This window comes from Aotus nancymaae, unplaced genomic scaffold, assembly GCF_030222135.1.
Source record: "Aotus nancymaae isolate 86718 unplaced genomic scaffold, 86718_ANA_hifiasm-v0.15.2.pri h1tg000002l, whole genome shotgun sequence".
NCBI classification, from domain to species: Eukaryota; Metazoa; Chordata; class Mammalia; order Primates; family Aotidae; genus Aotus; species Aotus nancymaae.
In genome coordinates this window covers 26,230,178-26,252,571 of record NW_026988413.1, presented here as the reverse complement: position 1 = coordinate 26,252,571, position 22,394 = coordinate 26,230,178, and the positions used below count along the sequence as shown (strand labels likewise).

General features: G+C 43.3%; 2 long non-coding RNA genes across 3 annotated transcripts in view; one reads left to right on the top strand and one right to left on the bottom strand.

Moving 5' to 3' along the window:
• The window catches only part of LOC135273818 (uncharacterized), a 124,684-nt gene extending 119,044 nt beyond the window's left edge, over positions 1-5,640 (top strand). The window contains exon 5 of the long non-coding RNA XR_010341615.1: positions 5,597-5,640. This is a non-coding gene — a long non-coding RNA (uncharacterized LOC135273818). The remainder of the gene's footprint in view (positions 1-5,596) is intronic.
• LOC105732014 (uncharacterized) overlaps positions 4,552-22,394 on the bottom strand; it is a 239,360-nt gene continuing 221,517 nt past the window's right edge. The window contains exons 6-7 of one of the 2 annotated variants that reach the window (XR_010341610.1): positions 22,084-22,164; positions 4,552-6,778 (exon numbers count right to left, since the gene is read on the bottom strand). This is a non-coding gene — a long non-coding RNA (uncharacterized LOC105732014). Of the gene's footprint in view, positions 6,779-18,711; positions 19,225-22,083; positions 22,165-22,394 lie in introns of those variants that run through there. The other variant, XR_010341611.1, reaches the window with a different exon arrangement.

Sequence of the window (22,394 nt, the reverse complement as noted above, 5' to 3'; positions counted from 1 at the left end):
GACTGCCCTGCTGCATTTTGGACTTGCATCGGCCCTGTAACCCCTTTGTTTTGGCCAATTTCTTCTATTTGGAACAGCTGTATTTACCCAATACCTGTACCCACACTGTTATCTAGGAAGTAACTGGATGTTTTTTATTTTGTAGGCTCACAGGTGGGAGGGACTTGCCTTGTTTTAGATGAGACTTTGGACTGTGGACTTTTGGGATAATGCTGAAAAGAGTTAAGACTTTGGGGGACTGTTGGGAAGGCATGATTGGTTTTGAAATGAGAGGACATGAGACTTGGAGGAGCCATGGGCGGCATGATAAGGTTTGGCTGTGTCCCCACCCGAATCTCAACTTGAATTGTGTCTCCCAGAATTCTCACGTGTTGTGGGAAGGACCTAATGGGAGGTAACTGAATCATGGGAGCTAGTCTTTCCCATGCTATTCTTGCAATAGTGAGTAAGTCTCATGAGATCTATTGGGTTTATCAGGGGTTTCTGCTTTTGCTTCTTCCTCAGTTTTCTCTTGCTACTGCCATGTAAGAAGTGCCTTTTGCCTCCTGCCATGATTCTGAGGCCTCCCCAGTTATGTGGAACAGTAGGTCCAATTAAATCTCTTTCTGTTCCCAGTTTTGGGTATGTCTTTATCAGCAGCATGAAAATGAATGAATATAGTAAAAGAGAACCCTGACTAATACATCTCATCTCTACTAAAACAATACAAAAAAGAGTGAGGCATGGTGTTGCACATTTGTAGTCCCAGATACTCGGGAGGCTGAGGCAGGAGAATTGCGTGAACCTGGGAGGTGGAGGCTGCAGTGAGCCGAGATCGTACCACTGCGCTCCAGCCTGGGCAGCAGAGCAAGACTCCATCTCAAAAAAAAAAAAGGATGCCCACTTTCACCACTTTTATTCAATATAGTACTAGCCAAAGCAATTAGTCAAGAGAAAGAAATAAAGGGTATACAAATTGGAAAGGAAGAAGTTGAATTATCCTTGTTTGCAAACAATGTGATCTTATATTTAGAAAAACCTAAAGATTCCACCAAAAAACCTATTAGAAGTGACAAATTCAGCAAAGTTGAAGGATATAAAATCAACATACAAAAATCAGTAAAATTTCTATATGCTAGCAGCCAGCAATGTGAAAAAGAAACCAATAAAGTAATCTTACAGCATCTACAAGTAAAATAAAGTATCTAGGAATAAATTTAGGAGGTAGAAGACTTCTACAAGGAAAACTACAAAACATTGATTAAAGAAATTTAAATGGATAAAAAGAAAGGGAAAAACATCCCATGCTCACTTTTCAGAAGAATTAATATTGTTAAAATAATAGTACTACCCAAAGCAATCTACATATTTGCTGCCATTCCTATAAAAATACCAATGTCATTCTTCACAGAAATAGAAAAAAAAATCGTAAAATTTACATGGAACCACAAAAGACTCCAAATCACTAAAGCATTCCAGAGCAAAAAGAATAAAGGTAGAAGCATCATGTTACCTGACTTCAAATTATACTACAGGCTGGACGCAGTGGTTCACACCTGTAGTCACAGCAGTTTGGAAGGCCGAGGTGGGTGGATTGCTTAAAGCCAGGAGTTTGAGAGCAGTCTGGCCAACATGGTGAATTTCCTTCTCTACTAAAAATACAAAAATTAGGTGGGCATTGGTGGCGGGCACCTGTAATCCCAACTACTTGGGAGGCTGAGGCAGGAGAATCACTTGAACCTGGGAGGCGGAGGTTGCAGTGAGCTGAGCTTGTTCCACTGCACTCCAGCCTGGGCAGCAGAGAGAGACTCTGTCTCAAAAAACAAACAAATTATACTACAGAGCTATAGTGGCCAAAAAAACATGGTACTGGTATAAAAACAGACACAGAATGGAACAGAATGGAAAATTCAGAAATAAGACAACTCATTTTCAACAAAAGCACCAAGAACATGTATGGGGGGATCAGTCTCCTTAATAAGTGGTGTTGGGAAAACTCTGTATCTGTGTGCAGAAAAATGAAATGAGATCCCCAACTTTCATCATATACAAATATCAACTCAAAATGAATTAAAGACTTAAATGTAAGACCTAAAACTGCGAACCTGCTGGAGGAAAACACTGAAGAAATGCTACAGGACATTGGTTTGGGCAAAGATTTTTTGGCTTAGGACCTCAAAAGCACAAGAAGTCAAAGCAAAAATAGAAAAATGGGATTATGTCAAGCTAAGAAGCTTCTGGACAGCAAAGGAAACAACAATGTGTAGAGACAACCTTCAGAAAATATCTGCAAACTATCCATCTAACAGTGGATTAATAAATAAAATACATAAGAAATGTAAACAACTCAATAGCAAAATAGCAAAGAATCTAATTTTTTTTAATGGGCAAAAGACCTAGGTAAACATTTCTCAAAAGAAGACATACAGATAGCCAACAGGTAGATTAAAAAATGCTCAACACCACTAATCATCAGGAAAATGCAAGTCAAAACCACAATGAGATATCAACTCACTTTAGTTAGAATGTCTATTATCAAAAAGAGAAAAAAATAACAAATGGTGGCAAGGATGTAGAGAAGGAGGAACCCTGTATAGTGTTGGTGGGAATGTAAAGTACAATAGCCACATGAAAACAGTATGGGAGTTTCTCAAAAAACTAAAAGTAAAACTACTATATGATCCAACAATCTCACTGCTGGGTATACATCCAAAAGAAGTCAATATATTGAAGAAGTATCTGCACTCCAATGTTGACTGTAGAACTATTCACAATAGCCAGTATTATGGAATCAACCTGTGTCCATCAATGTATGAATGGATAAAGAAAATGTGGTATATATTCACAATGAAATATTATTTGGCCACAAAAATAATGAAATATTGTCATTCATAGCAACATGAATGGAACACACCGCCATTAACCTGATTTGATCATTATACATTGTATACATGTATCAAAATATCACACATACCCTCAAAATATGTACAATATGATACATCAATTACAAATACAAAAAAAGGAGGTTGCAGGCATGGTGGCTCGTGCTTATAATCCCAGCACTTTAGGAGGCCAAGGCAGGAGGATTGCTTGAGCCCAGGAGTTTAGAGACCAGCCTGGGCAACATAGTGAGACCCCATCTCTACACAAATTTTAAAAAATAATTTTCCAGGTGTGGTGGTGCACACTTGTAGTCCCAACTAGGGAGATTGAGGTGGGAGGATCATTTGAGGCTAGGAGGTCAAGGATGCAGTGAGCTGTGATTACACCACTGCACTCCAACCTGGGTGCCAGAGCAAAGCTCTTTCTCTGAAAAAAAAAAAAAAAAAAAATCGCAAAAAAAGAAGACAAATTTACTGCCAAAGTGAGAAAGACAATGGGACAAATTTGGATTGAGACCTATGGTTCCCAGTTCAGGCAACACGTGAAGACAGAAGGGGCCTATCATAACATGGAGTTGGGAGTTGTATGGTTTTTTCCCTCTGGCTAACCTAAGCATTGGCTTAGAGGTTATCAGAGTGGGGGAAGACAGAGAGTACTTCTCTGAAAAACTCCTTGTTTTCCTCCTGCAGAGAGGATTTACTTCAGGTTCACATTTGTTATCTCATTGGCTCTGACCATGGTGCTGAATCCTCTGAACTTGAAAACTGAACTCCTACAAAGGCAGTAGATCAAACTCTTGGTTTTGAGATATGCTAGAAGTGATATGGGGAAGCACAGCACCCCTCCTCCCTTCTGTACTTCTACCAAACTTATCTGCTCCCTTGAGCTCCCTTTGCGCTATAAAACGCAGGGGAAATTTCTCTAAAATGTATAGATTCGGATGCTTCCAGTTCCTGAACTCCATCTACATGAGTAGTTCTTTGAATTGTCAGAAAATAATCTGGCTCCATAGTAAACTCAAGGCAGGCCAAACACAATATTTTTCCCATTTATGGGAATAATAGGTATGTCACAGTTCCTAAGACAACCACACAGGCTTCTGCTCAGCGTGGGTGTTCCTGACTTCACTGGAGTTCAGCAGCGGTGTGCTGCTTTATTGCTGACATTCAGCAAACGTGTGTTTATATAAAGCTCTATCATAAGTTAATCCTCCAGAATCCCACATAATCTGCTTCTAAACGCAAAGCAGAATGTGCTATGTGTGTTACCAGAGATCCCACGTGTTAGACTGACGTGACAGGACAGTGGTCTGTTCTGATCTGGAACCTAACCACCTAACCAGAGACAGTCCTCAGAGTACTGAGCTCTGAGCTTGACCTTCCGCTCACCTTCCATTTCAGGCTAGGGGTGGACATACCTGAGTTGGTGGAGTCTGTTCAGCCATAAACCGTTTGTAGAGATGAATTTTACTGTGCTATGAGACTCTGGTCACGAATCATGGAACTTCTGCTTTCTGGTAGCTTGGATGGATTGTTCGTTCTTCCAAGGACTGCTAACCAGTGAGAAGACAGTTAAGACAGGATGGGGCAGACAGCGTTTAATCTACTCCACAGACACAAACTGCAGCTCCATCCCACCAGCATCTGCAAACACAGGGCAGAGAGATTAGTGTGTGGAATTGGCGCAAACAAAGGGATGCCCAGGGGTTGGTTTAGGAGGACGAGCCAGAGGATGAGCCTTTCCTCTAGGGGACTTGGGAGAACACTGGCGAGCAACAGGAGCAGAGGGTCTTGCCTCTCATTCAGCATCAAGAGTCCTGCATCCCTTCTGGGATTCCTTTCTTAGAACTTAAGGACTTCAGAGAGGTGTGACATGTTGAGCCAGACATTAACTTTGTCTAGGAGAACAGCATGGGTTTTTAAGGGAAAACTCTTGGGAAGGGTGGCACTTGCAATCAGTTGAGCTGCTTAAGCCAATATCCTGAGCGGATAGAAAGGCCTGAGGAGCAGAGTTCTGGGCACAATACAGGGAACCCCCCTCTCAGAGCCTAGAGAGTGCCTGGAGCAGGGTAGGTGCTCAATAAATTTTTACTGAACTGAATTCTTGCCGAACTACTAAAGGAGAGGCGAACAGCTGCTTCTAAGGGCTGATCCTATGCTTCAGAAAGCAGAGGAGTGCATCACGTGTCTGGTCTTTTGGACTCACATTCTACAGCCCTGAGGGGCTCCTGCTGCTGGGACAGAGGCATGAGCTCAGGAGCAGCTCTCCCAGGGACCCAGAATGCAGCCCATCTTTACTGGCTGTTGCACCTTCAGATAAAAAAGGCCAATGCATATGCCCACAAGTCCTCTTTTTCTGTGTCACTTTCACTTCCCAGACATTTCAACAAGGTACTCCTATAGACCTTCACATCTATATAGAGAAAATAGAGCTAGTGGTTTTTCATTTTTTTTTCATGCCCATCAGGACCCTTCGCAAGGCCAATTTCAAAGTCATTCACAGGTAGAGTACCGACGAGAATCTCTTTATCTGTTGTCTCTTTTCTTTTGGAACTCAGCTCATATTTGCGTTTGTGCCAGCCTCTTTCCCGTCCAAGATTCTAATGTTTTTGTTTTTTGACATAGAAAGTCGGTAAGTGAGCTGGATTAGAACAGAAGTCCGTGTACAATCCACACTTTATGCCTTTGTCCCTGTTCTCCTGCCTGCCCTTGACCTTCCCCTCTGGCCTGTTCAGTCACAGGAAGGAAGGAGAGGCAGCTATCTGCAAGAGTAGAAATGCCTCCTACGAAAGCATACCCGACGGCTGTCCTTTTCTTCCAAGACCAGTTCTGACAGCTAAGAAGGCTGGCGCCCAGCTGGCATCCTCTGGTACCTTTGTCCTGTCACCTCCTGCCACACCAAGCCTCTGGCACAGTGTTCCTTACCAACTTCTGCCAGGCCTGCATCATCTTCTGCCCAACCCAGTGGGTGGCACCCAACATGTTCAGGGTTGATACAGATTGGTTCAGGGCCATAATTTGGCGGACTTTTTTTTTCATGGATGCAGAATTTATAGGTGATAGGAGCAGCACCATTTTCCTCCTCTTTTTTGACTTCTATCCTTCTCCTCTGACTTCGTCCTGTGACTTGGTGAACAAGGGCCTCGTCCATCTACAGACCCCTTTCATCTCCAGGAGGAAGGGCTGGATGCTGACTGCCCCTCGTCTCCGCTCTAGCTGTAGAAAGTGCCAATCCTGAGACAGCAAGTCTGCACAGTTTGGCCCAAAGCTTCCTGGCCGCACCCACATACCAGGGCAGTGCCAGCTTGCTCCCTTCTAAGGCAGCATCTATTGTTTCCATACAGTGGGCAGGGTTGGCCATTCGGCACAAGGCCACCTGAGTGGAAAAAGCCTTTTCAAAACAGGGTGGCTTCAAAACAGTTGGCTACACTTTGTTCCTTGGCCCCTAAAGAGAAGAGAGAGAGTAAATGAGGGGTGTGGAGCTTCGCTAGAAGTAGACTATGGGAATTTAAAATCAATGCCAAAAAATTCTTCCATCTACTAACAAAACACAATTTCTATGGGGTTCCAAGCTCCATTCTTGGAAAAAAATCAAAGCCCACTACAATGGGTGGCCATTATACCCAGATGGACTGGAGGAGAGAAAATGCTAGAGCTTCCGGCCCTCACTAACCAAGGAAAGCTGTTCTCAGTCCAAGAAAGCTGTTCTTCCTTCTGAGGCCTGTTTTAACAGCTGTAGAATGGAGGTAAATACTAAAAATACAAAAAACTAGCTGGGCATGGTGGTGCACACCTGTAGTCTCACCTACTTGGGAGGCTGTGATATGAGGATCACCTGAGCCTGGAAAGTCAAGGCTGCAATGAGCTGTGATCGCACCACTGCACTCCAGCCTGGGCGACGGGAGTGAGGTGAGACCCTGTCAAAAAAAAAAATAATAAAAAAAAAGGTATATTAAATGAAAAAGACCTCTGTTATGGCACAAATTCTGGAAGTGTAAAGGACACAAAGGATAAACAGAATCTCCTCAAAACTTTCAGAGAAAAAGGGCCAGAAATCAGCATTATATCAGATTTGTACCTCTTCACAGCACTGGGGGCTAGAAAACAAAAGTCTGAGGGGATTTTTCCAGTCAGGAATTCCATGGCCAGTGAAATAAGCAACAAAATACAGGCAAAATGAAAACCCTAAAAAAATTACCAGGAAACTACTGAAGGATGTACACACACAGAGAGAGAGTGACTGGGTGCAGGGTCTGAAAATGCTGAGGGGAATGTTACAGGTCTACAAGGATTAGGAATTGTGAATTATATCATAAATTAAATTTAAAATGATGAAATTATTCATTTCAGAGTTTATAAAAAGTTTTAAAAGGAAATATAAAACTATTTCGTTATGATATCAACGGTATCTATATAATTATCAGTACCAACTCTTGAGTTAACCAAAAACTGTGCTGTAACTAAATTGTGAAGGCAAATGGAGTAATATGTGTACAGGTGGTAGTGGAGTTAAAGCTAAATTTTCATTTCCCATAGTAGAAAAATTCAAAAAATAAAGTCAAAATGAAGACATAGATGTATGAACATTTTAAAATGGAAGTAACAGACTCATTTATCAGAAGAAACAGAGAAATGACTTGAAAGCAGCTGCCTGCAGGAGAACAGGGTGGGACAGAGAACAGCTGTTTGCTTGCTCTGGGCTCAGTGCCTCTCACTTGCCTCTCTATGGGTATATATTACATTGACAGAAATCAGTTTAAATTTAAAGAACAAGACAACTCAAATGCCAATCAAACCCAGGATAAACAAAATGTGGTCTGTCCAAATAATGGAATATTAGTTGGTCATAAAAAGGAATGAAGTACTGATACACACTACAACATGGATGAACTTTGAAAACATCATGGCAAGTGAAAGAAGCCAGCCAGAAAAGGCTATGTACCTTTTATCACAGATCATCCCTATTGAATGTATGTATCATGTATTGTAACGGAATTGTATGATTCCATTTACATGAAATGTCCAGACTAGGTAAGTGTAGAGAAAGCAGATTTTGCCAGGAGCTGGGAGGAGGAATGAATGAGAAATGTCTACTTAATGGGTACAGTTTCTTCTTGGGGTGATAAAAATGTTGTGGAGTGAGAGAATGGTGATGGTCACAGAACACTGTGAACGTACTAAGGCCACCTTTAAAATGGTAAAAATGGTAAATTTTATATTATATGAATTTTTACCTCAATAATAAAGGAAAGAACATTGTATAATGGATTTCTGTATGGATAGTACACAGATTCTATTGTATTTTCAGTTAAGAGTTGTTTACAAAGTCTCTGCAATATACTTTATACATTTTGCTTTAGTTAACATGAAAAAGTGAATACATGTTTGCCTTTGATGATTTAATAGTTTCATAGTATCTGAGGAGCTGTCATCATTCTGAATAGCCAAGATTATATTTTAGGTATAACAGACAGAAGTGAATTAAAACCTCAAAACAGAGTATCTTATCATTTATAATACAGAAATTATTTATGCTGCAGTTCTGTAGTAAACTTAACAGCTGGCTTGCTTTCTTGTCACCTGACACTTTCTTTTAAAAATAGAGAAGAGGAGAAAACTTGAATTCAGAGTGCTGGGCAGTAATGTCTTGTGAATGAATGTACACTATGTTTTGCTTCACTTTTTTCCAATTAGATTTCATTTCTCTCTCCTTTGGCACCTCCTCATTCTGCAACATATTTTATTGTCTATTTTTTTTTCATTAGTCAATTACTGAAACAGGTGAATTGGCCACAAAGAAGAGCTTAGTCACTCAGAGTCAACCAAGCAGCAAACCCTGGCCACCGAGACTTGAACTCTTGTGAATCAGCTTCAGAGCTCAAATTTGCTCTTGTTGTTTTGTTTTTTTTTAGTATTTGTTTGGCTTTTTTGTTAGTTCACCAAGAAGAGTTTTAAAATCCTGTCTTGCTAAATGACTTTTTAAGATGTGTACAAAGCTCAGTTTTTTCTCATGTGTTATTTTCTCAGAATGATTTTTCTCATTTTTTTTCTTGTACTGTCACCCAGGCTGGAGTGCAGTGGCACAGTCTTGGCTTACTGCATCCTTCACCTCCCAGGTTCAAACGATTGTTCTGCCTCAGCCTCCTGAGTAGCTAGGATTACAGGTGCCTGCTACCGTGCCCAGCTAATTTTTGTATTTTTAGTAGAGATGGGGTTTCACCATTTTGGCCAGGCTGTTCTCAACCCCCTGACCTTGTGATCCACCTGCCTCAGCCTCCCAAAGTGCTGGGATTACAGGCTTGAGCCACCATGCTGGGCCTCCTCATTTCTATAGCATATTTAAAAAATTCAGGCCGGGCATGGTGGCTCATGCCTGTAATCCCAGCACTTTGGGAGGCCAAGGTGGGCGGATCATGAGGTCAAGAGATCGAGACCATCCTGGCCAACATGGTGAAACGTCTTCTCTACTAAAAATACAAAAATTAGTCGGGTGTGGTGGCACATGCCTGTAGTCTCAGTGTGGGAGGCTGAGGCAGGAGAATCGCTTGAACCAGGAAGGTAGAGGCTGCAGTGAGCTGGGATCACACCACTGCACTCCAGCCTGGGTGACAGCGTGAGACTCCATCTCAAATTCTATATTCTTACTATGTTGCCTGGGCAACATAGAAAGACTCTGTCTCTATAATATATATATGTATATATTAAATTTATAATATATATATTTTAATATATAGAGACCCTGTCTCTATAACATATTTAATAATATATATATTTTCTCTCATATATATATATATACACACATATATATATATATATATATTTTTTAATTAGCCACATGTGGTGGTACATGCTATGAACCCGGCTACTTGGAAAGCTGAGGTAGTAGGATCCCTTGAGCCAGGAGTTCAAGGCTGCAGTGAGCTCTGATCACCACTACACTCCAGCCTGGGTGAGAGAGTGAGACCCTGTCTCAAAAAACCAAAAACCATGGTTTTACAAGATATGAACAATAGAGAAAACTAGGAGAGAAATATAAAGGAATTTTAATTCTTCTGTTTCTTCATCAGCAAAATGAGAATGATGATAATAAATTACCTCAAAGGGCTGTTTTGAAAGTCAGATTAAAGGAGCTAATTCATATAAAATGCTTAGCAAGTGTCTAGCACAAAATAAGAGCTCAATGATGAGGATAAGCTGCTATTATCATCATTACTACCACCAGCACCTGATTCATAATTCAGACTCTCATGCTGAATAGCTGTGGCATTACTGGCAACTTACTTGACTTTTCTGTGCATCTGTTTCCTCATGTATAAGCTGGGATGATTTACTACCTACCCTTCAGAGCTATTGGGAGGGATGCGGGGTGATCACGTGTTTGACTGATTACTTTTAATGGGAGTTCAGTCTGCTTAGCATAAATTTACTGCCCTTTTTGGCTAAGGCACATCTGTTTTTGTTTGCTCTTCTATGAAATGAGGGCAACAATCCTTAATTATTCTGCTTTTCATGGCTCTCTAACCTATTAATTCCTATTTATGCATATAGAAGGAAAAAAACCACATGGGTAGTCCGTAATGGAAGATACATCAAAATCATATTTACGGTCTTAGATATGTTCTTTGAAGCAGGGTTATTTTCTTTGATTTTGGTCATCATTGGAAGTTTTTATTCTTCATGCGCATAGCAAATGAAAATGGAGAGAAATTATGAAAAGTGGAGGCTGCAGCCTAGAAGGAAGATTTGCCACAGACACCTACACAAGGATAGCTCACATGGAACCTAAGAATGGAGTGTACACAGCACGTCTTGCTCTTGTCTACCGTTCCTCCCAGAAGCAAGGATCTTCCAGCCTTGCAGAGAAGCCTAGTAGGTAATCACTCATCAGAGTGTAATGCAGGAAGTGCTGTCAAGCTCTGAAGGGGCACAGAGAAGAAAGCCCTTGCCAGGGCTCTAAGCCTTGATGTGGAAGGCAGAGAAAGGCTTACTAGACAAGTTTACACCTGAGCCAGGAGCTGCAGGCTGGAGGTCCCTGGCTGATGATGGTCCCTGGGGACTGGAGGTCCCTAGATGATGATAAGGATGAGGAGAGGGGAGATGTGGGCAGAGTAAACAGCACAGACACAGGCTGAGAAATGCCAAGGTACCTGAGTGTTGACAGCAAGCAGCTGGGTGAGCACAGAAAGCAGACCCCGGGAAGCACAGCCAGGAGGTGGTGATATAGGCAGGCGTGGGGTCATGAAGGGTCTGGTACCTGGTTGGGACACTTAAAAGAGTTCAGCTAAAAGTGAGGGACAAAGAGCAAGGTCATATAGTTAAACAATTTTTTTTAAAGACGTCCAAGCTGGAGTGCAGTGATACAATCATGGCTCACTGCAGCCTCAGCCAACCTCTTAGGCTCAAGCAGCCTCCTGCCTCAGCCTCCCGAGTAGCTGGGATTAAAGGCACCAGCCATAGCACCCAGCTCACGTGTGTATTTTACAAAGGTTAACTGGTGGCTGCAGCAAAGCTAGACTCATGGTGAGGGGTGGGCCCAGAAAGCCATCTAGGAGGAGCAGAGAAAGGGGTGGATTCTAAAGAGATAACTGGGAGAGAAGAGCAGCAAGTTGTGCTGAGTGTGGATGTGGGTGAGCGGGGAGGAAGAGGCCACAGACCTAAGGTATTGACAGCTTTCACCATGGGGCAGAGCAGGGAGAGCTGGCTTTGGGGAGAGGACAATGTGGATGGCTTTGGCTACATGCCTAGTGTTCCATTATTTATGTCCTACTGTTCAAGGTCATTGCCAAGGCGGCAAAAATTCAAAAAATTGCAACCTCAGGTGTAAATGGGTTAAACTGAGGTAAGTTTAGAAGAGCAGGCTAAACTATTACCTTTATTTAGAAGCCACTAAAAATATAAAAAGCAAGAGGTCTCAAAAAATATCCCAGACTAGAGCCCAGTTAGAGGGAACTGAACACACAGGGATGTATTTGGAACCAGGGGAGTAAATAAGATTACTCAGAAAACAGCAGATACGTAAGAAGGCAAAAGACAGTTTTGGGAAAATAACAACCATAGGACAGAAAAAGATGTGGCGGGATGATCCTGATTCTTGTTGGATTTGCTGGTAGAATGTTTTGGCTACAGACTGCATGTCTTAGCCCCGAGGAGAAAGCGCCTTTTCCAGACAAGTAACAGGCAGGAGGGAAAAGGAGGGAGGCAGTGTGAGAGGTGGGGAAAGCTTAAGAAGGGTAGATGGATAGTATCTCTTGATCATGAGGCCGGTGGCTTTTCCAGGCCAGAAAGAAAACAAGGACAAGGCCTGAATTCCACCAGGTGCCCCTGCTGTTCTCCAGGATACCACGAGGAGGCAGCAGGCGGCAGGTCTGCACAGTACCTCTGTTGGGAGCTGCACTCAGGGGCCCTGGGAGGAGGAGCGGCTGAGATGGCTCATTCCTAAGCCCTTTTTTTTAATGCCTCCTAGTGGACCTAGAAAACTCAGTACTGTTTTCAGGCTAATGACTTCACTTCTAGTGAGGTTGTGTCAGTCCGTTTTGTGCTGCTATAAAGAGATACCCGAGATGGGGTAATTTATATAGGAAAGAGGTTTATTTGGCTCCCGGCTCTGCAGGTCGTACAAGCATGGCACCGGCATCAGCTCAGCTCCTGGTGAGCTCTCGGGACGTTTTATTCATGGTGGAAGGCGGGGAGGGAAACGGGTGTCACATGGTGAGAGAGGGAGCAAGAAACAGCGAGAGAAAGGAAGGAGGTGCCAGCTCTTGTGGAGTCTCACTCTTGTCCCCCAGGCTGGAGTGCAGTAGCGCCATCTCGGCTCACTGCAACCTCCACCTCCTGGGTTCAAGCAATTCTCTAGCCTCAGCCTCCCGAGTAGCTGGGATTACAGGCACCTGCTACAATGCCTGGCTAATTTTTTTTTTTTGTATTTTTAGTAGACAGGGTTTCACCATGTTGGCCAGGCTGGTCTCAAACTTCTGACATCAGGCAATCCTCCCGCCTTAGCCTCCTAAAGTGCTGGGATACAGGCAGGAGGCACCGCATCCGGCCCTCAGCTCTTTTAAACAATCAGCTCCCTCTAACTGAGCAGGAACTCAGTAGTGAGGACAGCACAAGCCATTCATGAGGGATCCACTCCATGGCTCAAACACCCCCCACCAGGCCCCACCTCCAGTACTGGGGATCATACTTCAACATGAGATTGGAGAGGACAAACATCCAAACCATAGCAAAGGTATATTCTAGGATCCTAGTTCAAGTAGAACCTGCTTTCTTCGCTTTGCCCTCTAAACTGAACTGACAGATTAGCACAGTTCTCTCTCAGCCATAGAAACCCAGTTTCTCTGGACCATTTTTCCTTATGTAAGAAAATGACCTGTTTAACCATGGAGGGAGCTCCTCAGCCTGGCAAGAGAGTTCAGAGACAGTGGGTGCAGCTTCTTGGCAACAACAGAATCGACTCCCTCGCTGCTCCTTTCCCATCATCTAAGGCTGTCATCGATTTTCCCAAGGAGTGTTTCTAGGTATCCGTCACCGAAACAAAACCCCCACCAATTCTGTGGAATTTCTATAAAGCATAACCATTTGTTAGCATTATACCACATGCAATTCAGGTCAGTGAAACTCAGCTTAGAAACTGGAAGAAGAAAAACCACCTTTTCATTATTGCTTTGCATTTGTTTTGTTAGTACTTATCTGTGGCCCCAAGGGTCACCAATACATTTCCTCTCATCAGTCAGCGTCGTGGTGCTCTTCCCCAATCATTATAACCGATTTCAGATGGTGCTAGAAAATTATATTGACTCTGAACACCAAAAGAAATCAGTCATCCTCTAAGGGGTCACAGGAGGACGTGAGGGTTGAGAGGGCCCAAACCTTACTAAATCCAGCATACATTTGGCCCTTTAACCCAGTCTGTTACTATCCATTAAGTGCTGTCGGTTTATTCCACAAACAAACATAAAATGCCAATAATGAGACATCCTGTACAATTACCCTCATCCCTTGGTATCCTTAAGGGATTGGTTCCAGAAAGCCCCTTGGATACCAAAATCCACAGATGCTCAAGTCTCTGATAGAAAATGGTGTCGTATTTGCATACAAGCTACACACATCCTCCTGTATACTTTATATCATCTCTAAATTACTTGTAATACCCAATGCAATGCAAATGCTATGCAAATAATTGTTATACTGTATTGTTAGAGAATAATGACGAGAAGTAAGTCTGTACATGTTCAGTACAGACGCAACTTATTTTGGAAAACTTTCTATCACAGTTGGTTGGATCCGCTCATGTGGAGACCTGACTGCCATTCGCGATATATGCCACCACTGTTGGCAGGGGTGAGGAACGGGTCAGCCACATGGGAGGCACGTTCTCACAGCCGTCCTGCTTTTGCTCTCAAACACTTCAGAGCTGTCCCATTCATTCCTTTTGCTGTTGGCAGTGCAGCGCAGCTGGTCTCCCCCAAGAACACTGATTTCAAATGGTGCTAGACAATCACTATTTAAATCTAAACCACCATATGAAACCAGCTTCCTGAAGAAGCTTTATAGTCTATTTTTTCTTCAGAATCCTCTCTTACAATAAACCCAAGACAATCTAGAAAGGAAAAGGTGAAACCTAGTTGTGAGTGAGTTAGTGGTCTAAACAGAGCTTTGGCAAATCTCAGATAGACTGATGTCACCTAATTTGTTACTGATAGGGTAGCATGCCAGGGACTCCCCTTATTTTATTTTTTTTTTGAGATGGAGTTTTTGCTTTTGTTGCCTAGGCTGGAGTGCAATGATGAGATCTGGGCTCACCACAACCTCCACCTCCCGGGTTCAAGTGATTCTCCGGCCTCAGCCTTCCAAGTAGCTGGAATTACAGGCATGTGCCTCCACACCCGGCTAATTTTGTATTTTCAGTAGAGACGGGGTTCCTCCACGTTGGTCAGGCTGGTCTCAAACTCCTGACCTTAGGTGATTCCGGCCACCTCGGCCCCCCAAAGTGCTGAGATTACAGGCGTGAGCCACTGCGCCCGGCTCCCCTTATTCTTAAGTTGCCCAGACAAAGGTTCAGCTTCATCATTTAGAGGTAAGGGCACATGTCACCCCATCACTTCTGGGCGGGATGACAAGGAAAATCCTTTGCTTGGGTAAAGGCAGGAGAAGCCAGAGGCATCCCATGATCAAGTACCCAGGCAGGCGGAGGACGACCTGCGGTGGTGCTGGAGAACTGTCCATCGTACAAAGCAAGCAAGTGCTCAGCAGAAGCTGAAGAAAAACTTATTACTTTCACCTGGAGAAAACTCTGTTTGATCCAAAGGATTACTGAGATTTTGGGGTCTAGAGAAGAAATAGACTAGCTCAGGGGCCAAGTCACATAATGGCACTAAGGAGATGCTAATGCCACTTCCAGAATGCATTCCTTAGACTGCATGTGAGTTAGGGGTTTTTGTGAGCTTTACTTAAGACTCTCCTTCCTTCTACTCCAAAGGTAAGGTTTTATACTCTTAGTTCTCCTTGACAAATTATTTTTTGCAACTGTTCTAGGCATCCAAGAAGATCCTTCATGTACACAGGCCACCTAACTAAAGGGGTGTCCACTGTTTTATAAATTGCTATAAAAATTTTTTGGCGGGGTGCAGTGGCTCACACTTGTAATCCTAGCGGAGGCCGAGGTGGGCAGATCACGAGGTCAGGAGTTCAAGACCAGCCTGGCCAGCATGGTGAAACCCTGTCTCTATTAAAGATACAAAAAATTAGACGGGCACAGTGGCAAGCGCCTGTAATCCCAGCTACTTGGCAGGCTGAGGCAGGAGAATTGCTTGAATCCGGAAAGTAGAGGTTGCAGTAAGCCGAGATTGCGCCACTGCACTCCAGCCTGGGTGATGGTGCAAGACTCTGTCTCAGGGGAAAAAAAAATGTATACATTAAATTTGAATGACAATAAAATGAATTCCCAAATTCATACTACCTAAATTCAATAACTATTCCTTTTTGCCATGTTGTGCTTTAGTTATATTATCTATATGTAATATACACATATATTTTTTGCTTTATTGTTTCAAAGTAAATTGACAACCACTCATACAGTGCTAACTCCTTCAAAATGTCAAATGAGGCCATTCTATAAATGAAGACAGTCTTATACATAACCACAAAATCTTTCCATACCTGAGAAAATCAACAATTCTTTAGTACCCTCAAATATCCAGTCCATCTCCAACTTCTTCCACTTTCTCCAAGCAAAATGTCTTTTATAGTTTTTTCAAATCCAGATCTCATCAAGGTTGATTCACTAAGACTCTCTGGTCTCTTTTAGCGTTAAAACACTACCTAACCTTTTCTTTGGTTTGTTTCATCATGACATAATACCTTATAAAAAATAGGTTCTAATCCTGGCTATACCATTTACTTAGTCTGTTCCCTTGGCTTAAATAAATGAACTGAACTTGAGTTTATCCTTCTGACTTTCCTCATATATCATCCTCATTTTACAGTCTGGCTATGGGTATTAGAAGAACATCCAGGTGGGTGTGGTGGCTCACGCTTGTAATCTCAGCACTTTGGGAGACCGAGGTGGCCTCGAACTTATGATTGACCTTGAATCATGAAGTCAGGAGTTTGAGACCAGCCTGGCCAACATGGTGAAACCCCATCTCTACTAAAAATACAAAAAATTAGCTCGGCATGGTGGCAGGCTCCTGTAATCTCAGCTACTTGGAAGGCTGAGGCAGGAGAACCACTTGAACTTGGGAGGTGGAGGTTGCAGTGAGCCAAAATCACAGCACTGCACTCCATCCAGCCTGGACAGCAGTGCGAGATTCCGTCTCTAAACAAACAAAAAAGAGAACATCTAATTACCATGTGCCTGGGGTTAATGATTTCAAGTGAGTTCAGTGCTAATCTGTCAGGAGGTGCACTGCAGGCTGTTTACCTTGGGGCTGATTAACATAACATTCTTGTTCCTCATGGGCTTGGCCAGTTATTTCTTCATGAGGAGATCCCAGCACAAACTCATCCTTTAACATGGAGAAGCATCCAGGCACATACCTATTGCTGCTAGGCTAATTAAAAAAAAAAAAAAATCTCTGTGAATAAGGGACTAGAACACCAGGGCTATGGAGATGTGTGACAGTCATTTCATCAAAGATGTAAATAGCTTGTTGACTGCAATGAAAGGCACATACTTGGTGAAGTGACAGGCAGTGATATATTTCAAGTGGATAGTAAATTTAAGCACCGAAACTGGGAAAAGTGCCAGTTCAGAAGAATCACTGCAACTCTCAAATAATGGTTTCACTAACTGTTTTTCCTTTAGGGACCCCCTGCATCCTTCTGTATATGCTAGTGTAATTCCCAGTGTCAGTGACTGACATAAACAAGAAGCAGCCAGATTATTTTCATCAGTTACAATCCTCCAAAGTCGGCTTATTTTTGATAAATACCTAGTCACAGTATTTGCCTACTGCCTAGAAGTTTTTTTCAAATAATTGACACTTCAGTTATGGGGAAAATCTTTCCTGAAGAATGAATTTCTTTCTTATGTCTGATAAGATCATGTATATCTCATACACCAAATACTCACACATACTGTATATTCAACCATGCCCTTAGCAGGGACAAACAAATATGCTAAGTGTTTTTTAGATTGTCTTTATGTGTGCTTCTCAAAAATTGAACAGAAGGCTGAGTGTGGTGGCTCACACCTGTAATCCCAGCATTTTGGGAGGCTGAGGTGGGTGGATCACTTGAAGTCAGGAGTTCAAGACCAGCCTGGCCAACATGGTGAAACCCCATTTCTACTAAAAAAAATCCAAAAAACAAACAAAAGCTGGACATAGTGGCATATGCCTGTAATCCCAGCTATTCAGGAGGCGGAGGCAGAAGAATCACTTGAACCTGCGAGGCAGAGGATGCAGTAAGGCAAGATTGTACAACTGAATTCCTGTTGCAAAAAAAAAAAAAAAGGCCTGGTGCAGTGGCGAAGCCGAGGTGGGTGGATCATGAGGTCAGGAGTTCAAGACCAGCCTGGCCAAGAAGGTGAAACCCCGTCTTGACTAAAAATACAAAAATTAGCTGGGTGTGGTGGTGCGCGCCTGTAATTGCAGCCACTCGGGAGGCTGAGGCAGGAGAATTGCTTGAACTGGATGGCAGAGGTTGCAGTGAGCCAAGATCACACTACTGGACTCCAGCCCCAGTAACAGAGTGAGACTCTGTCTCAAAAAAAAAATCAGCAGAAGAATAAAGGTAAGATATAATATTTTGCATCTATGGGTCTTCATTTTAGCAGTTTGATGAGGCCATTTGGAATACCTTTCCACGTTGCTTTTATGTCCTTGGGGAGACAGTGGGGTACTCAGTTGGCAGGTAGTGACCACACCAGGTACTCCTGTGTGGCAAAAGCTGAGTAGTAGCAGTCCATTGTTTTCTGTGACATGAAATGCCAGTCTGTTCTTGCAAGAGCAAACTGGCTTAAGGTCACTTCCCCTGGGGCTTGAGGATTTCACAAGGAGAACTCTCTCTGAGCATGACACTTCTTTAAGAATGTAGCTTCGATGTAATCCTAGCACTTTAGGAGGCTGAGGCGGGTGGATCATGAGGTCAAGAGATCGAGACCATCCTGGTCAACATGGTGAAGCCCCGTCTCTACTAAAAATACAAAAAATTAGCTGGGCATGGTGGCACGTGCCTGTAATCCCAGCTACTCAGGAGGCTGAGGCAGGAGAATTGCTTGAACCCAGGAGGCGGAGGTTGCGGTGAGCCGAGATCGCGCCATTACACTCCAGCCTGGGCAACAAGAGCAAAACTCCGTCTCAAAAAAAAAAAAAGAATGTAGCTTCGAAATGTTAAGAGACCTCTCAGGACACGACAATCCCAACGTGAGTATTTAGGCTGGACAACAGATGCAGCTGTTACATAACAGAACACACCGTGATAGGCATCTTGAGTTGGGTCCCTGTTTTCACATAAAGCAAGAGGCTAGTTTCCTGAAAATAAGTCTGCATGAAGAGACTGGCTACCCAGTTAACAGCAAAACGCCCCCATGGCTCACTAGTAAGGAGATGGAAGAAAACCAGCTGATTAATTAAAAAGAGCTCATTCATTCTCTTTCCAGGGCATGCATAGAAAAGAGTGAGGGCAAGTGGGATCCACTTATTTTGTTGAGTCTTTCAGTGACATTCAGCTGCAAAGGCAACTCCACTGAGAAGGGAAGATTTCACTCAGTAAATATTAGCATGTTTCCAATCCTCCCTCGCCTCTTTCCAACAATCAACTTGATTGTTCTGTATTTTTAGGCCAGGATACAGTAGGGCTGAATTTCTGTAACTCAGGATGTTCTATTTTAATCATCAGCAATTTTAAGGCATGGCAAGATCTGAAAGAAAAAAACCCGTAATGACTCTTTCTTACACACAGAACACACACTTAAAAGTGTCAAAACTCTCCATCTCCAGGATTAAAACAATCATCTTTCAAGAACAAAATCCTTTCTCAGTGTCTCTTAGCCCATGAGAATGTGTCTCCATTTCAAAACCTGGTCTGTGCCGTCATGCTTAGGCTGTTTCTCGGCTAGCTTTGTCATTTTTTTCCTTCCAAATCTGATAGTGAAGCTGGAGCCTGAGATGTGAATTAATAAACCACACCGGGAACCCCTTGCATGGCAAAAGCTGCAGTACAAGTCCATTGTTTTCCTGGATGTGAAATGCCAGTCTGTTCTTGCATGAGCAAACTGGATTCAAGTAACTTCCCTTGGGGCTTACGGATTTCACAAGGAGGACTGCATCTGAGCAGGACACTTCTTGAAGATGTAGGTTCAAAATGTTGGGACATTGGACACAAAAATTCCTAACCTGAGTATTCAGGCCGGACTATGGGGACAACTGGTACGGCCCTGACGAGGGGCCCACACCGCTCTAAGTCCTGCGCTGTTGTCCTGTGTGCTTTGAGTGGATGTTTTCTTAGAGGAAGTGGATGAACAGGTTAATGCAGGATCTGGCTGGGCTGCTTACTAGCTATGTGATCCTGGGCAAATCATTTAATTTTTCTGAGCTTTGGTATCCTTATCTGGAGAGGGGAGATGCGAATTTCTACACTGCAGTGGTTGTTAGGGTCATATGGAATGCAGTCTATAAAAACAGTGGGTCACTTTTTTTTTTTTTTTTTTTTGAGACAGAGTTTCGCTCTTGTTGCCCAGGCTGGAGTGCAGTGACGTGATCCTGGCTCACTGCAATCTCTGCCTCCTGGTTTCAAGCGATTCTCCTGCCTCAGGCCTCAGCCTCCCGAGTAGCTGGGATTACAGGCGCCGACCACCACGCCCGGCTAATTTTTTGTATTTTTAGTAGAGATGGGGTTTCACCATGTTGGCTAGGCTGGGTGATCCGCCCGCCTTGGCCTCCCAAAGTGCTGGGATTATAGGCATGAGCCTCCACACCCGGCCAACAGTGGGTCACTTTTAAAGCACTATGTGAATGTTTGGTGTTTTATCAGCTGGATCAGAACACTGGAGTGCTTTCGAGGGAGAAGGCCAGAATGAACTGAAAAGTGATGGGAAGGGAACTCTGAAATCACCACAGCCTCCATTTTTGGAACACTTACTCCACTGTGACATTTGCTTCACACGCACTTTCTTGGCATTCACAACCACTAACATGGCTGGTGGTGGCATCTTTGTCTTTCAGAAGAGGGGGTTTAGACATTTTGAAAGAGTACGTGACTTGCTCTTGGTCACAGAGCTGGAATGGCAGGCCGGGACTCAAACTCCAACATGCCTGATTCCCAGCCCAGGCATTCAGCTGGCGCTCTTTACTGCCCGGTCCTTATCTATACCATTCAGGGCATCTTCACATGGACCTCTAATCACTCACTGGCCCCTTCAGGATTTCATCACTAAGCACATGAGTAAACCATTAAAGCCAGCTTTGGTCCTGAGTAGAAGTAGCACCAAACAAGTCACCGAGAGAAGGAGAAAAATTGGAAATTAGCACAATTTGGTTTGTACCGAGTGGTCAGAAGACCTGGACCCTCCGCCACACTTCTGACATACAGTGTGATCTTAAGCCAGTCTCGTCTTCTCTAAAACCTCGTTTTCCTACTAACCTTAAAGAAGTTCAAGTCAAAAAGCACAGATCATGCTTGAGATTATGACAGTGTCGAAATACTGTCTCCAAAATGTAGCCCTGCAGTTTGACTTCTCAAGTTTCCTGTTTGTATGACACTGTATGGGGAGGTGGGCAAATGCGGACTCCAGAGCCAGAATGCCCAGCTCTGCCACCAGCTCCTCACACGACCCTGGGCAAATCACTAACTCTCTGTGCTCAGTCTCCTCATTTGTAAAATGAGGGTAATAACTGGACCTCGCACACATGGTTGTTGTGAGGATTAAATCAGGTAAATATGATGAAGCTATTTGAACCAGTGTTAGCACAACATAAATATTCAGTAAATGGCAGCTATGATAATAAAAGTAATACATTAGTTTTCCATGAGCACATTATAACAGGGATGTGACTAAGAGATTGGCGCAGCTGGTAAATGGAGAGGGTGCAGAGATCTTGCTGTCACATGCTTTGCCATACACTGACACATTCTAGAGTGACTGCAAAGCCATCTCACTAACACTAAAATCAGAAGAGAAACCTTGGACTTACAAATGGCATCCCCAACTGAATTTGAAATACATAATACTGAGTATTCTCAGCTGCCTTCTCCTCTTCCTATTCTAAGACCTGACTATGGGATCTGTACCCTTGATTTTAAGCAGGAGTTCATGTTATAGACTCTTCCCAACAGTAACCTGGGAGTTGGGTGGTTAACAGTTGAGATCTAATACTAACAAACATTTAAAAAAAATGTATCAGGCTTGTCAGGCATGGTGGCTTACACCTGTAATCCCAGCATTTTGAGAGGCTGAGGCAGAGAATCACTTGGCCCAAGAGTTTGAAACCAGGACAAAACAGGGAGAGACTGTCTCTACAAAAAAATTTTTTAAAAATTAGCCAGGCGTGGTGGTGCACGCCTGTGGTTCCAGCTACTCAGGAGGCTGAGGTGGGAGGATCACATGAGCCTGGGAGGTTGAGGCTGCGGTGAGTTGTGACACACCACTGTACTCCAGCCTGGGCAGCAGAGCAAATCCCTATTTCAAAAAAGAAAATAAAAATGTACTGAGGAATCATCCAGGGACAAAATAAAACAAAACTCCCTTGACACTGACTTATAAGCAGAAGCCTCTACTTACGTAGGGTGTAAAAGCAATCTGTTAACAGTTATTTTCCAGGCACAGAAATCCTCAGGAGGCATTTGTTCAGAAGATCAGCACCTGGAATGTAAATGACAGTATGAGCTCCTAGGAAATCTCCTAGATTGACAGCAGAAGAAAAAGTAGTTTTCTCATAAGCATGTTTCTCCACCAGTTTCACCAACAGATACGTTTTTAAAAACGAGAAACAGAAAGCACCTTCTCTTTCCTGCTTAAGACACACAGGTTGGGAAAACTCCTGTAGAGTGAGCAGCACATGCCCTCTCATGCTGGTGCTCTCCGTGCTGGAG